Source organism: Eleutherodactylus coqui, chromosome 6, assembly GCF_035609145.1.
Source record: "Eleutherodactylus coqui strain aEleCoq1 chromosome 6, aEleCoq1.hap1, whole genome shotgun sequence".
Taxonomy (NCBI): Eukaryota; Metazoa; Chordata; class Amphibia; order Anura; family Eleutherodactylidae; genus Eleutherodactylus; species Eleutherodactylus coqui.
In genome coordinates, this window is record NC_089842.1 from 210,319,415 (window position 1) to 210,334,319 (window position 14,905).

The 14,905-nt window shown below is 48.5% G+C and overlaps 1 protein-coding gene across 2 annotated transcripts in view; it reads left to right on the forward strand.

Moving 5' to 3' along the window:
• Positions 1–1,985: 1,985 nt before the first annotated feature.
• FUT8 (fucosyltransferase 8) overlaps positions 1,986–14,905 on the forward strand; it is a 158,414-nt gene continuing 145,494 nt past the window's right edge. For both annotated transcript variants that reach the window (XM_066608684.1, XM_066608685.1), the window contains exon 1: positions 1,986–2,143. The gene's annotated coding sequence lies outside the window, so the exon portion shown is untranslated. The remainder of the gene's footprint in view (positions 2,144–14,905) is intronic.

The following is a 14,905-nucleotide window of genomic DNA, read 5'->3' on the forward strand; positions in this document are numbered from 1 at the left end:
GGCTCGGCATGAAAACCGAGCCGATATACGTTCGTGTGAATGCACCCTCAGGGCGCAGTCACACGAGCGTAGGCGTATTTACGTTCGCACGTGCGCAGCGTTTAATCGCCGGAAAGAACGTTTTTCGGTGATCATGACCAGAGCTAGAAAGCGTATTATCGTTTGTTCCTACTTTGCAAACTATCTTTTTGGCCATCGAATATGCGTTGGCGCGTATTTCGGTCGCATATGTTCCGGTTTTTTTTTCGGGTTGCCGTTTTTACGCGCCGTAAAATCGCCCGTGCGAACGAATACATTGGAAACCAATGCCTCAGATGGTCACGTATATACGATTGGGCGCAAAAACGCGCCGTTTATGCGCTCATGTGAACGCACCCTCACACTGAGGTATATCATACACGTGTGTGTATACAATATTAAACTTAGATTTATCATACACTTGTGTGTATATACAATGTTACACTGAGGTATAATATACACCTACTACATGTGGGTATTGTATCTTGTTGCCACTGGAAGTGTGAGTGGTGACAAGGTACAGGGAATTTGACAGGCCGGCCACGCCCTCCTCTCAGGTCCTGGAAGTCACTACAGACTTACAGTGGCATAACAGGCCCTCAAGTGGCTTTACTCTTGCCACAGCGCGTTCTTCTCTGTCGGTGGCCTCCCTGCACTGGGCAGCGGAACAGCTGATTCACGGCGGCCTCCCTGCACAGGGCTGCGACGCAGGACAATGAAGCATCGGAGGCAGAGAGCCTTCCCTGGGGGCCCAGTGTCTAGTGGCAGTGGACTACGGGGGAAGCAGGTGAGCGGCAGCACACCACTCCTATTTCACTGAGTGAGTAACGGAGGGGGATGGGGAGGCTGCAGGGGAGCAGGGACACAACTATCTCACTGCGGCCACAGCGCTGGGGAGGGAGGCTTCAGGGGAGCAGGAACATAACTAGCTAACTGCGGGCACAGCGCTGGGGAGGGAGGAGGATGCAGGGGAGCAGGACACAGCTAAATTACTGCGGTGACCGCGCTGGGGAGGGAGGAGGATGGAGGCTGCAGGGGAGCAGCGAAACAGCAATGTAACTCCAGGGACTGGAAGGCTGCAGGGGAACGCGCACGCTGCTAGGACCTTCAATGCTTGACCCTATCAGGAGCTGGGGGTGTGATAGGGGCGTTTCTCTTATCAAACCCCCTAGCTTCCGGTGGTGTCAAGATACAATAATACCCTACATGTGAATATACAGCATTACACTGAGATATAGCATACACTTGTGTATATACAGTATTACATACAGCTACTACATGTATATACCGTATTATACACTTAGGTATATACAGTATCACACTGAGGTATTATATACTTACTGCATGTATATACAGTATCACACTGAGGTATTATATACTTACTGCATGTATATACCATATTATACTGAGGTGTATCATACACTTATGTATATACAGTATCACACTGAGGTATTATATACTTACTGCATGTATATACCGTATTATACTGAGGTGTATCATACACTTGTGTATATACAGTATAACACCTCAGTGTAATATATACTTACTGCATGTATATACAGTATTACATTGCGTATACTTTACACTTATGTATCTACAGTATTTAACTGAGGTATTATATGTACCTACTGCGTGTATATGCCGTATTACACTGAGGTGTATTATACACTTGTGTGTATACAGTGTTACACTGAGGTATCGCATACACCTACTGCATGTATATACAGTGTTTACACTCAGGTGTAATATACACATATACCTCAGTCTAGCACTGTATATACCCGTCAGTGTGTAGACTATATATTGTATATCTGCGGTCCCGCACACGGCTGATATGCTGGGCTCACACTACATGACTGCGCGCCGTGGCTGAAGGGGTGTCGCAGCCGCTGAATTTGTCCCCCCCGCCCCTCCGTATCGCCCCCGTTGATCACACAGGACTCTGCGCATGCGCGTTGCATCCTCTCCCCGCCCGCTGCCTCCTCCTCCTCCTTCCCCCGGTCTAGTGTCTCCTCACCACCCGGAGGTGCCGGGCACAGGGTGGCGTCTTCCCCGGGAGCACCGGGACCGTCGCTCATGTGGGATCCTTGCTGCAAGTTGTCCTCAGACGGTGCGAGCAGGCACGGTAGGTGTCCGTGAGCCGGCGGGGTGTGAGGTGTCTGTGTATTGTCATCAGCCCTGGGGGCACTTGTGTGTCTGTGTGTATGGTGGCCGGGTACGGTGCCCTCACTGATGCCACGGGGTGTGTGGGCACTGCCAGTGCTGCTCGTGCTTGTCACTGCTGCCAACTAGAGCGATGCTTAGAACTCGCAGTACGTCACATGACCCGCCGGAATACGACTACTTCTACGTAACTTATGCGCAAAGTCAGCGCGCCGCGTCCAGCCTCACGCCCTTCTGTGCTGTTTTATATTTTTTTCCGCTCGTGCCGCTTTGACAATACGTTGCGGCCGACCACTTTTTTTTATAGATCCCGATAAAGCGAGAGCCGACATTTGGCGTACCTGGCAAATGGCGCGATAATGCATAAGTAATGCGGTGGCCATATCTGCGGTCTACTTGTGCGGTGTACTAGAGTGTGGTTCGTGGATCCGTCCGCCGTGGCGGTAGTAGCCGATCGGCGTGCGGTGGCTCTGGTCAGTCTGTCATGTTGTGCCAGTGCTTTCCTGTCTCCATTGGATACGGGATTGGTCGGTCGCTGACTACATCCCTGCTGCTGCCTGGATGAAGGATGCTGCTGTGTATATTACACATGTTGCTCGTCTCTCCTGCGTGCGGCGCCGCTCTCGCCTGCTGAAGGATCACACGTCATCCCTGCGTGAGGTCCGGGCCAGCGTAGTGCTGCATGGCCGGCCTCTCCACTGCAGGCATGCAGGGGTTAATATGGCCATATTCTATATAGGCTCCAACAGGCGGATTACCCTCTGCAAATATAACATATAACCCCTCGCTCTCCCGTCTCATTCCCTTGTAGTAGTTGCTGGACTCTTCGTCCGGCTTTCCTAGAGTCCTGAACGGGGGTTTTTCTTACAGATTGTACATATACGGTCACATGTGGCGGATACGGCTATGGTGGCGGATACGGCTATGGTGGCGGATACGGCTATGGTGGCGGATACGGCTATGGAAATTCTGCACCTGAGAAATCCGACCCGTTCGTGAAAATGTGGATTTTTAGCTTTATTTTCGTTTTTTTTACGACACCCCCGCCCCCTTCCGTTCATACGTAGTGATGTATCGGAGACGTCTGGAAGAGGCGTGTGACTATGTCCTGCCAGCCGTAAGAATGGCGCTGCCCCATACGCCATTTATGGGGAAACACGTTGGATATAAACGTTATGGCTGTAATAGTTACGTTATGGCCATCCTGGACCAGTGTGGCGGTGCGAACACATTGTATCTCCCGTGCTAGAGCGTATTCGGTCATGGGTTGCGAGGACCCGCGAGTGTCTGTAGAAGCTTCGCGCAGTCGCACATGCCCGGTTGGCCTTGTCTGTTTGTAAAAGCGGCATTTTTTTTTTTTTTTCAAAAGAATAGCGATCCCACCCCAGGAAGCTGTGAAATGTGTCTGAAACCATATGATACGGGGCGAGGCCTAAGTGTGTTATCACATGGCTGTATATTACGTGCATTGTGGTAAGGTTCTATGGCCATCTGACTAATGGGACCTAATGGGACCATAAAGGGTGTGCAGAAGTAACATGGACCCTTAGGCACCTTCACTCCTGCATTGATGGCTTGGTCCAGCCTCCGGTACAGATCTGGCAGAAGATGCTGGACAAGACAACTAAGTAGGGTGAGCCGGTTCGTCTTGGAAAATGGTAATCAGCAGCCGGGCGGGCCTCTTTATATTCAAGGCATGTCACGGATTTGGCGGTCTTGGTGTTTGGCCTAAAGGATGGAGTTGAGCAGGACTAGACCGCGGCTGCAGGTGCTTCAGGTGCCTGAATGTGACCATATTACGACCACACGAAAGTAGCTTAAGGCGGGGCTCACACGGGGCGGAAATTCCGTGCGGAACTTCGCTGCGGCAAATCCGCCTGTGACCGCTAATCAGGCTAAAAGCCAGCCAAGACACGTCAAAATTCTTGTCCTCACGGGGTCGGTGAATCCGTTGCGGCAAAGCCTGCGCTGCGGCGTGGATTCCCAGGACACGCAGTATGTGTACTCTTCCCCCCCCCCCCCCCCCCCCCAGTGCGGCTGCGCTTCTCTCTATGGGAGCGCTGGCCATAACAGAAAAGCATGCGGCGAAGCCGCTCCAAAACTCGCAGCTAAGTGCCGCAGGTTTTGAAGCTGTGCTTTCCCGGCGGAAATCTTGTGGTTTTTCGCAGCGCCAAAACCACGAGGTTTCCGCTGAGAATATGACCCGTGTGACCCCGGCATAAAGGGTTTGTACCATCTCAGCACATGCTAGCAGAGATGAAACCTGCAGCAGGTTTCCTGACCACCTCGACGAGAGTTACGGCTATTGATGGGCCTTTCTACAGGAGAGTAAATCCATAGCAGATCAGCGGAGATCCGCCGGCTGGAATCCCTACTGATTAGCTGTCTTCTGGGCCTCCACACTCGTACATCGAGCTGATTTTTGCAGGAAGTGGACAGCTCCGTTTTCATTGCAATGGCCAACTTTGGTGTTGCAAACTCAAGTTCCCATTGATATGAATAGGAACTGGGCCTGCAATACCAAGCCTGCCCACTGCAGTGGGAATGGAGCTGTCTGCTTCCTGCAGAAATAAGCTCAGTGCACAAGTACATTGGCCCAGAAAATAGCTGATTGGAAGGGGCCCTGGGCAGTGGCCTATCCTTCCCATCAATAGCTGACAACCCCTTTAACTTCCATTGAAATGAATGGGGGTAACGGAAACAGCTGAAATGCACATACCCTTTTGAGACCTCAAGGGTATGTGGAAATCACTCTCATATGCAGGTATGGTTACTTAAGGTGGGTTCACACTTGTGCCGGAGACTCTGAGGGCGTCCGATGCAGATCTGTCCAAAAATCCTGGATGAAATAACGTAGCACGCTGCGTGCAGATACTGGCTGCATCCCAAATGTTTGGCTCTGTTATCAGATGGATTCGTTGGGCAAGGATACAGTATTCTTGCTCCCATAGTAGAACAGGAAACGCCCAATGGAGCCCAGCCAGCCCATGTGATAATTGATCACATGACTGTACGTGAGACGGGAATACCGGTCATTCTTGCTATCAACTTATTAAAAATTTGGTCCACCGCTGTGTGCGAATGGCAGCAGTCAGCGGGCTACCAGGGTGGCTTCCGACTCGGCGGTGTGATATAGATGGGGAGGGTATTCAGCTGATACTTGAGCAGATGTTGCTGCTCGGCAGTACCTTGTTTGGGTTCTTCGTCACAATAAAGCAAGCTTGTAACACTTTCCTATTTGTATCTGTTCTGGTGTTTCAGTCTCAGTCTGACTTGGCTAGAGCCGTATGGCCGGGTTTGGTGGAGTTCTGCTAGCAGATGTTGTGACCCCGCTCAGTGATATGTAAGTGACAAGGCTGTTTACTGCTGGCAGATACTGGAGTCATAGTGTGAGGCTGAGGGGCGCTGGCATTTCTTCGGGATGCTCCATTGTCTTCCTCTGGAATTAGAGGGCCGGCATCCTCGGCTGTAGGAAGAACAAGGCTCAGCCATTATGTTCCCTGACCAGCTGACGCACGGCAGGAATGGTGTTACTTTCATAGTTTAGTTGGTTTGTAATTCACACGGGGTAAATAATAGTGCAGGTAATATGGTTATCCCTGAATTACCCTTCCGCCTTTGTACCATGTGACTCATGCTTTGACTCTCCAAATTATAGAGCTTACTGTATGTGGGACCAGAAGTCAATCTCTTTACGCGTTCCCCCGTCTGAAAAATGCTGGAAAGTTAGAGAAAGTTAACAAACTTTTTAGTACCTGTGCTGTGGGAGCTCTTCGTCCGTCCTTAGCCACTGTGCCCAGCGGGATGACTATAGTCTCAGGAAGTCAATGCAGCTGATGGCATCGAGTAGATCACTCCGCTGTTTGTGGTTGGGGATTGGCTTCCTGAGACGAATGTCACTTATGCTGATCACTTGAGTCTCTCTTTACTGGGGGAGAAGACAGCCAATCCCCAACCATAAACGGCGGCGTGAAACACTCAGTGCCGCCGCTATCGGCTGGATTCTCTTTGTGAGACAGACAATGGGCAAGGATGTCATCCATCGTAATTTAAAGGGATTTTCCAGGACTTGAAAATATATGGGCTGGGAGTGAGCTTGACTATAAAAGTAAGGACGGGCGGACCAGATTCCACAGCGGCTCGTTGTTGGACATGCGCAGTACAGCTTTTTTTTTGTTTGTATTTCCGCACCGTCGCTTAGTGATGATGCGGGTACCCGCAGACCATACACAATGTTAATTACGTATGGGCTGCGGTTCGGATGGCCTCCCGAAAATCTGACTAGTTTCAGAGTCTGTGCGTGTGTTCTCTTGTACAAGTGTATAAAGTGAATGAGAACTTAGCCTGTAATACCAAGGCTGGCCACTATAGTGGGAACGGAGCTGTTTGCTTTCTGCAGAAATCTGCTCGGTACACAAGTACAATGGCCCTGGAATCAGCTGGTCCGGGCTAGTGGATCCCCACTGATCTACTATTGATAGCCTGTCCTAAGGAAAGGCCCTCGGTAGTTTTATAACTGGAAAACCCCTGAAGGCTTGCACAATAAGGCATTTACTGTTATTTCTTATGCCAAGTTGTCGGCATAGGAATGTATTAAGCTGCTCAGGGTTATAAATACCATCCAGCTGGGATAAATTGCTGCCAGCTACGGCTTTCACATGGCAAGACGGTCACGTGAGAATCGTCTTCGTAATCAATGGAAGTGCATAAGACAAAGTTTGGCTTTTCATTGACAGATGCAGGATCACTATATCATCCCAGACAGATATTGTCCAGCCTTTGTTGAACACTTCCATTGAAGGAGAACTCACCACCTCCCGTGGTAACCTGTTCCACTCATTCATCACCCTGACTAATGTCTAATTTGTGTCTCCTCCCTTTCAGTTTCATCCCATTGTTCCCTTGTACAATAATAGGGCTGATCCCTCTGCGCTGTGACAAAGCTGAGCTACTCACTTATTGAGTTAATGACTTCAGGGAGTTGTACTGCTGACAATGTTTTATTTATTTTTTCCCTAATTTTGTGTTCATTCTGAGTTAATTGAGGGGAGTCAAGAGTAGAGAGCCAACTACAAAAAGTGTCACACTACAGAGGATCCTGTGACTTCATAGGGCCAAATGACATGTAATACTTAAAGGGGTTGTCCAGTTGTAACGATTGATGGCCTATACCGAGGACAGACCATCAGTAGTAAATTGGGGGTTTGCCACCTGGTACCCCCACCGATCAGCTGTTTGCTGGTATGCTGGTGCACTGAGCTGATTCCTGCAGGAATCCTACAGCTCTGTTCTCTCTGCAGTGGCCAGGTTTGGTATTGTAGCTCACACTCTCATTCTCTTCAATTGGAACATTGCCTGTAATACCACGTCTGGCCACTACAAGATTGCAGGCAAAGTTCTTATTCCTATCCATTTCAATAGGAACTTAACCTGCAATACCAAACTTGGCCACTGCAGTAATAATGCAGCTGTCTGCTTCATGCAGAAACTAACGTAGTGCATGTGTGTACCAGCCTGGTGAATGGCTGATCAACAGGGGTTCTGGATGCTGGACCCTCACTGATCTACTATTGGGAGACCCCCAATAATTTACAACTGGACATACCCTATAATTTCTCCTCTTGGTGGCACTGTGTGACTATTAAGACACTTGCTGCAAACCTCCCAGCGGTCCTCGCTCTGCCTCCAGTCACTGAGCGCTGCTCGTTCCTGTGTATAATATCTGGAATGACTTGTCTGGTATCTGCGCCCCACAAGTCATCCTTATAGAGCACCCCGCTGCTGTAAACCCCACTGATGGGCTGTAATGTGGGACGGAAGCTGGCAGCGCGCTCAGTTCTCCAGCAGCGCCTCCATAGGGAAATGAAGTATTATACCATTCTCTGTTCATCGATGGGCTGTCTGTGTAATATATGGATATCCTGCGTCCTTCACAGTCCTTAATAGTAGACCACCCTCATTAACCCCTATTGGAAAAGCAGACTTTCTAAATGGGACTACTCCATGATTGTGGCCGTATTTCCGCTCGCCTCACTAATAGTCCATTACTTTCCTACAGGTGCAATGACTCTGTTCATAGAAGGGCGACAATATGATGATTAATAACTGCAGTCAATATTTACCCAGCGTTTATTGTGTGGCGCTCTCCGAGAGCCTCGTAAAAGGCACTTACTTCACCGCAGACACCGCGCTTTTTTCCCTTGCTCTTTTAGATCTGATGTGTGAATAGATCTTATAACAACTTTAGGTCTCGATGGAAGTCATTCCGTGTAGACGATGGCTTCATTCACACGACATGCTGCAGTTATACCAGCCATCCTTCATGCAGGGGGATGGCAAAACCCCCAGAACTGTTAGCCTCTGACAGAGGATAGGACGAATCCCAAACTATCAGGGTCTAGCGGACTGTATAGTTTGTACTTGTCCTCCATGGAAGGCACAGCTGATCACATTGAGCGCCAGTCACAGCGTCCTAATCAGCGATTAGCAAATAAGATGGAACAATACCTCTGCAGCGCCACCTATTGGATGACCGCATTGCTGCAAATCAATGTCCAACCTTTTATACAGGTCTTTTTTAGCAATGATCATAAATGATAATGTTATAAAGACCTGTATAAAGGGTTGGACATTGATTTGCAGGAATGCTGACCTCCAATAGGTGGCGCTGCAGAGGTCTTGTTCCATCTTCGTTACTTGCATATATGTCCCAGAGGAGCATGCATGGCCTTATAAGTCTCATCACTCACCTCCTAGGTGCTCTCCGTAAGGAGATGATAACCCTCCCTTAACTAGCGATTACGACAATACGGAATTCGGCAGCAGTAAGTTGTACATGTGTGCCAGTGGGCAGAATAGTGGAGAGAGTTTTTGAGAAGGGGTTATCCTAGTGGGGGCTTCCTTTTAGGACCCCCTTCTCAGTTTCTGTCATCCCTGATTCCTCCTTGCGTCCCACTGACGGTGCTGAGCAAAGATGTCCGTACAAGTTCAGCAACGGTGCGTATGTGGGCATTAAAGGGATATTCTGGCGATGTGTCCTCTTTTGTTACTACAGTTTCTTACCCATCCACCGGATGGGTGATAACTGATAGGTTGGAACTGCCAGCAATCCCGACAATGGGGGCCCCCGTTTGCCCCACTTCCAGTCATTTCTGCATCGCAGCTCAGACCGGAGTGACATGAGTTTTGGACATGGGTTCGTTGGCGCTCCGTTCATGTCAGCCAGGCAGACTAACACGGCCAAGCATGGCACTCGGCTGTTTCCCTCACCTCCCTTTAAATGAATGGCGCTGCACAGCGCAGGCTCATGCAGCACTTGATTCTCTCCACTCGGTGCTGCTCTTTGGATCGGTGGGGGTCCCAGCAGTCAGAACCCCCCACCTTCCTTCCCATCCACACTGAATATACTTTACTTCGGTGCTCTAGTATATGGGAGGGAGGTAACTGTGAACGGTCAGCTCTTATTAACCCTTGTGTGTCCATTCATACAATGGTGCAAGCACATGGGTTCACGTTTACACAGCACTCGGCATACACAGCTCTGCAGCAATCCTGTACACGTACAGCTCTGCTACATGCACATACACACAGCACTCGTCATACACAACTCTACTACATAGAGCTCTGCAGCAGTTATATACTCGTACAGCTCTGCTACATGTACACACAGCACTTGGCATACACAACTTTGCTACGCAGCAATCCTATACATGTACAGCTCTGCTACATGCGTGCACACACAGGTCTGCTGCACGCATGCAGACACATCTGCAGCTAGCATGTTCACCTTTTATCTGCCAGTTGGACCAGTGGATTCCCGCAGTTGCTGTCTTGCTAAAGTTGGCAATGTTTCGGTGTATGTGGCAACGTGCAGCCTTTGCCATTTTATGTTGAATCACACACAATATAGCCCAAATAAAGTACAGCACAAACCAAGCACGGGTGGATCATTATGCGGCAGGTAAAAGGCTTAACCCCTTGGTGACCAAGCCTGTTTGCAGCTTCATGACCAACTTCTCTTTCAGTTTTTTTTTCTCATTGTCTCATTCCAGATGCCGTAACTTGAGCATTTCATCATCGGCATGATATTGTATGAGGGTTTGTGTTTTGCAGGGGAAGATGTAGTGTTTTTTTTTTTGTTTTTTTTTTAATGGCCTCATTTTTGGGTACATGTAATGTATTGTAAAACTTGTAAAACTTATTTATTTTATTTATTTATTTTTTGTAGGATTGGGGGAAGAAATTTTGACGTTTGGTTTCATTTTTAGGCTGGGTTCACACAGGGCGGATTTGTTGCGGTTTTGCTGCGGTTTTTCCGTTGCGGTTTTGCTGCAGAAGAACTGCTTCTGCGGCAAAACCGCTTCAAAGGTTATTTTTGTCTTGCGGATAATCCGCAAGCATATTTTTCCGCAGCGCTTTTTTTACTTTTGCAGCGTATTTTGCTGCGTCCATAGAGGTCTATGGACAAGAAAGCGCTGCGGAAAAGTCAAAAGAATGGACATGCTGCATCTTGAAAAACCGCACCGCTGCTGCCTTTCCGCACTGAGGCAGTGCGGAAAAAATCCGTCCTGTGAGAACAGCTTTTTGCCCAAACACATTTGCACTGCAAACGCAGCGGTTTTGCCGCAGTGCGGTATGCAATGGCAAACCGCAGCAGAACTGCAGAAAATCCGCCCCGTGTGAACCCAGGCTTACAGCATTCAGGGCACACGATTCTGGCGACACCAAGTTTATACAGGGTTTTCCCCCCGCCCCCACCCCCCTTCGATGTCTTGCTATTTGTACATAAACACTTTTTATTTGCTCTTGTATCGCCGCATTCCAAGAGCCGTAACATTTTTGTTTTTGTCTTCGGTGGAAAATCTGCAATTCTGTTTATTACTTTTACCAGCGTTCACTGTACGGTGTAAATATTGATATATGGTAAATTAATTACTTCTGCAGGCCAGTACAATTGTCAGTACCAAATTTTTTTATAAACTTTTTTTTTTTTCTTGAAACTTTTTAAAAATATAAGGAATTTTAAACAACCCCCTAAACATTTTCTCTTTTTTTTGTCAACAGTGCTACGAAAGATGTGTTGTTTTTTTTTAACGGTTTACAGTATGAGTTGAACTTTTTAGGCCGCCTGCAGACGGGCAGAAATTACGCGGCGGGATTTTCCACGGCATTTCCGCCCCTGGAAGCCGCCATAGGGTTGCGTTAACAAACGCAATCCTATGCAGATGGCTGTGATTTGGCTGCCCGGCAAACAAATCGCGGCATGAAAGTGCCAGGGTCGCGGGAGCAGGTGAGTGTCACGCTGCTCTCTGCAGATGCTCGGGTCGGGGCCCGGCCCGGCTGTCTGCAGGCGGCCTTAATGGTACAGTTTGTTGATCTATGCAATGTTTTGATTGCTTTATTCTATTTCTTTTTGTAAGGTGAGACAGGCAAAATTAACTATTTTCACCATGTCTTTTTTAATGTATATATTTTTTTTCATGAAGTATGTGCTCATTATATAATGTACTAACTATTTTCTGTGGGTTATCACCAACGCAATGATGCCACGTGTGGTGTTTTTATTTTTTTATACATAGTTAGGGCTTATTCACACAAGCGCATATCGGCTGGCATTTTCACGGCTGTTCAGTATATGCTACTGTCTGATGTAATGAATTCCAATGCATCAGATCACACTCCTATTTCTGCGGGTGTTTCCTGCCCGGTGTGCGCCATCTTCCTGGCCAGACTACTGCCACCGCCATTAACTCCTATGGGAGCCAATGACAGCGGCCATAGAAGGGAGGTGGGAGGGAGTTCAGCAGTGTGACTGCTAAACTCCCTCCCCCTTCTCTTCTCCTCTCCGCCCCTTGGTGCTGTTTGCAATGGGGCGGAGCTAAGCCCCGTCCCCTCCAATTACTGGTTGTGGACAAGGGGCAGGGAAGAGGAGGAGGGAGTTTAGCAGTCATGCTGCTAAACTCCCTCCACCTCCCTTCTACGGCCGCTGCCATAGTACACGGATGCTAGAAGTAACTGCAAGCGGAGGGAGCTCTCTGCATTGCTGGCTGTCATAAATGCAGTAATTAACCCCTGCCTGGCCAAGACTCATCAGCGCCACATAAGTTTTCCAGGCTTTTGGGTGACTATCCCCTCTCGCGGCACAGATCTCGCTGTTTGCCCCTAACACTCGCCTCTGTTTGTGTAATGGCTCGCGGTGACTGACGGCTGAGGAGGAAAGTCACAGGTATCCGACTTGAGGAGCAGGAAATGTGTTTTCTTGCTGTATGCAGGTAAAAATTGTTTAATGGTTTGTCAATTTATCCTAAAAGAGAAGATAATTGTTGCGTGCAACCGAGCGCTGACGGGAGGAAGAGGTAAGGAACGCCGTCGACCACAGCCAGCCGCCATGACACATGTGCTGCGGAGCCAGTGTTTCGGACTCATCAGAACAATAGTGTTACTTGTACGCCAAGTAATCCCATAATAATGTTGATGTCAAACTCTCATGATGGGGGCGATGGTAACCTACAGGAGTTTGGGAAATATGGTAGAAGCTGAGTCGGCCGGGCTTCTTTCTAGGTGCTCTAGCATACAGCTTGTACTGTTACTAGAGGCCGTCTTCAGTTACAGTATAATTCAAGCCGGGTTCATGTATAAATAATACTTATTTGTCCTGGGCGCGCGTCTGCTCGTATTCTGTATGCCGGAGAGTTGTTTCTATTACTTCGTTCTAACGTGATTGGTAACAGTTGCCTGTAACCTAGTTTGTACCCGTGGTAGAGGATCTCCTCTGTCCCTACACGGCAAGTGCGATATAGAGAAATTCGGACGTGTATCGCACTTGTAAGCCTGGGATTGTCTGGCTTCTGCAATTTGTTTCTGCATTAAAAGAACACTTTGCATCGGCTGTACTGCGTCGTTTCCGGTAGCTGAAATGGGGGAAAAAGCATCACTTTTGTATGCAGATTGCATGGCGTGCGATGTGCTCTTTTTTTGGTCATGCTTCCATAGGAAAGAATGTACGATTCTCGCAGTGGAATTGGCCAAAAATAGGACATATTGCAATTTTTTGATTTCAGTGCTGTAAGATGTATATTGTCGTTGAGTAAGGGCCCTTCTACGCAGGATGTCTTGTCGGGTGCAGATGCCCAACAGGTCGTCCCAGCAATAATCGTACCCGTGCTATTACACCAGAACGAGCATCACTAGTGAATGTAGTTGGAGCCGGCCGGGGATCGTTCTACCCCACCGCCATTCACATTGAGCAGGCAGTCATTCACAAGGGACCCACTGCCTGTTCAGTCGGGGTGTGCCTTTACACTGCACGGTAATCGTACAGATTTCTGCTGGATGCGGGATTCTGAGGATTTTATTGGCCTGTGTAAAATTAACCAAGTTATTGTAATCCTTTTTTCTCAATTACCACTTGTTTTTTTACCCTTCGTTGCGGGCTCTGGAGGTGATATGCCTTAAGCTTAGTAACAGGTGAGCTCGGGCCCCCTTCTGTTGTATGCAGTTATAACTTGCCATGCTGTATTGTGCCTCTAATCTGACGCTCGTACCTCGGCCCGCTCTTGTGTCATCTTCTTGAACATAGTAATTCAAGCTTTCTTCTGTACAGACTTCCTCCACGCGGTGACAAGAAAGGATGTAAAAGAAATCAGCGGAGCAGAAGATGCTAATCTAATCTTCCAACTTCCTACTTGACATCACAACTTGATTGCTCACTAGTAGATTAAATACTGTAAGCTTCAGGAACTACTTAGGTCTCCCTACATTTATCAGAAAAGCTGGTCAAACCTCTAATTTTTGGCCGACCGGGCCTACTTTAGCGTGTGATTAAAGGGGTCAAGAAGTATGGAAAGAGTATGTGTACCTACAGACCACTCCAGGACTTACTTTTGTGTTTAGTAAACGGGATTCCATTGACCTCGTTAGAGAATAGCCTAAAAAGTTGGTTGTTAGCGGCAAACTTCTAGCTATATTAGGGACAGAGCTCTTTGGATGTTTTGTCCTTGGTGTTGGGTACTACTTAAAGGGGTTCTGACACAAATAATGTTTTTATGCTTTAGCAGCCATTGTTCCCTGGTCTGCCTAATGGACACAGGGAACCCATGGTTTAATGGCTGCTAAAGCATAAAAAGATAACACTTACCTGTTCTTCTGTTGTTGTTGACATCGGGGGGGTCATCTCCCAGCAGGCGCTGTTCCTCCTCTTCTGTCTGCACGAGCCGCGCCACTCCGGGATCGCGCGCATGCGCAGTGGAGAGGTGCCCTCTGACAGGAGTCAGGATGGGCTGCGTCTCCACTGCGCATGCGCAGCACTCCAGAGTTCAGCAGGACGGACGGGCCGCCCACAGCAAGCACTGTGCGGTCCGTCCGTTCACCTCGGAAGTGCCGGACGGACCAGAGCAGGAAGCGGTCTTTTTGACTGCTCCTGCTCTGCTTTAAAGGCACAGAAGAAGATGCCGGCTGGAGGGGACATGCCTGGCGATCAGGCCAGGCGAGTACAAATATATATTTTTTTGATGTCAGAACCCCTTTAACTCTGTTCTCTCTTTCGGTACTTTTACATGGGATGACTGTGGGGAACTTGAGCATCCCAATGGTTATTGCTTTTGTGCTGTCGCATAGGGGCGATAATCATGTACTGAATGTAGGAGATCTCTTCTGGCCACCTCCATTTATACTAAACAGGCAGTTGTTCATAGATGATGGACTACCTGGTTAAACAGGCCTGCAG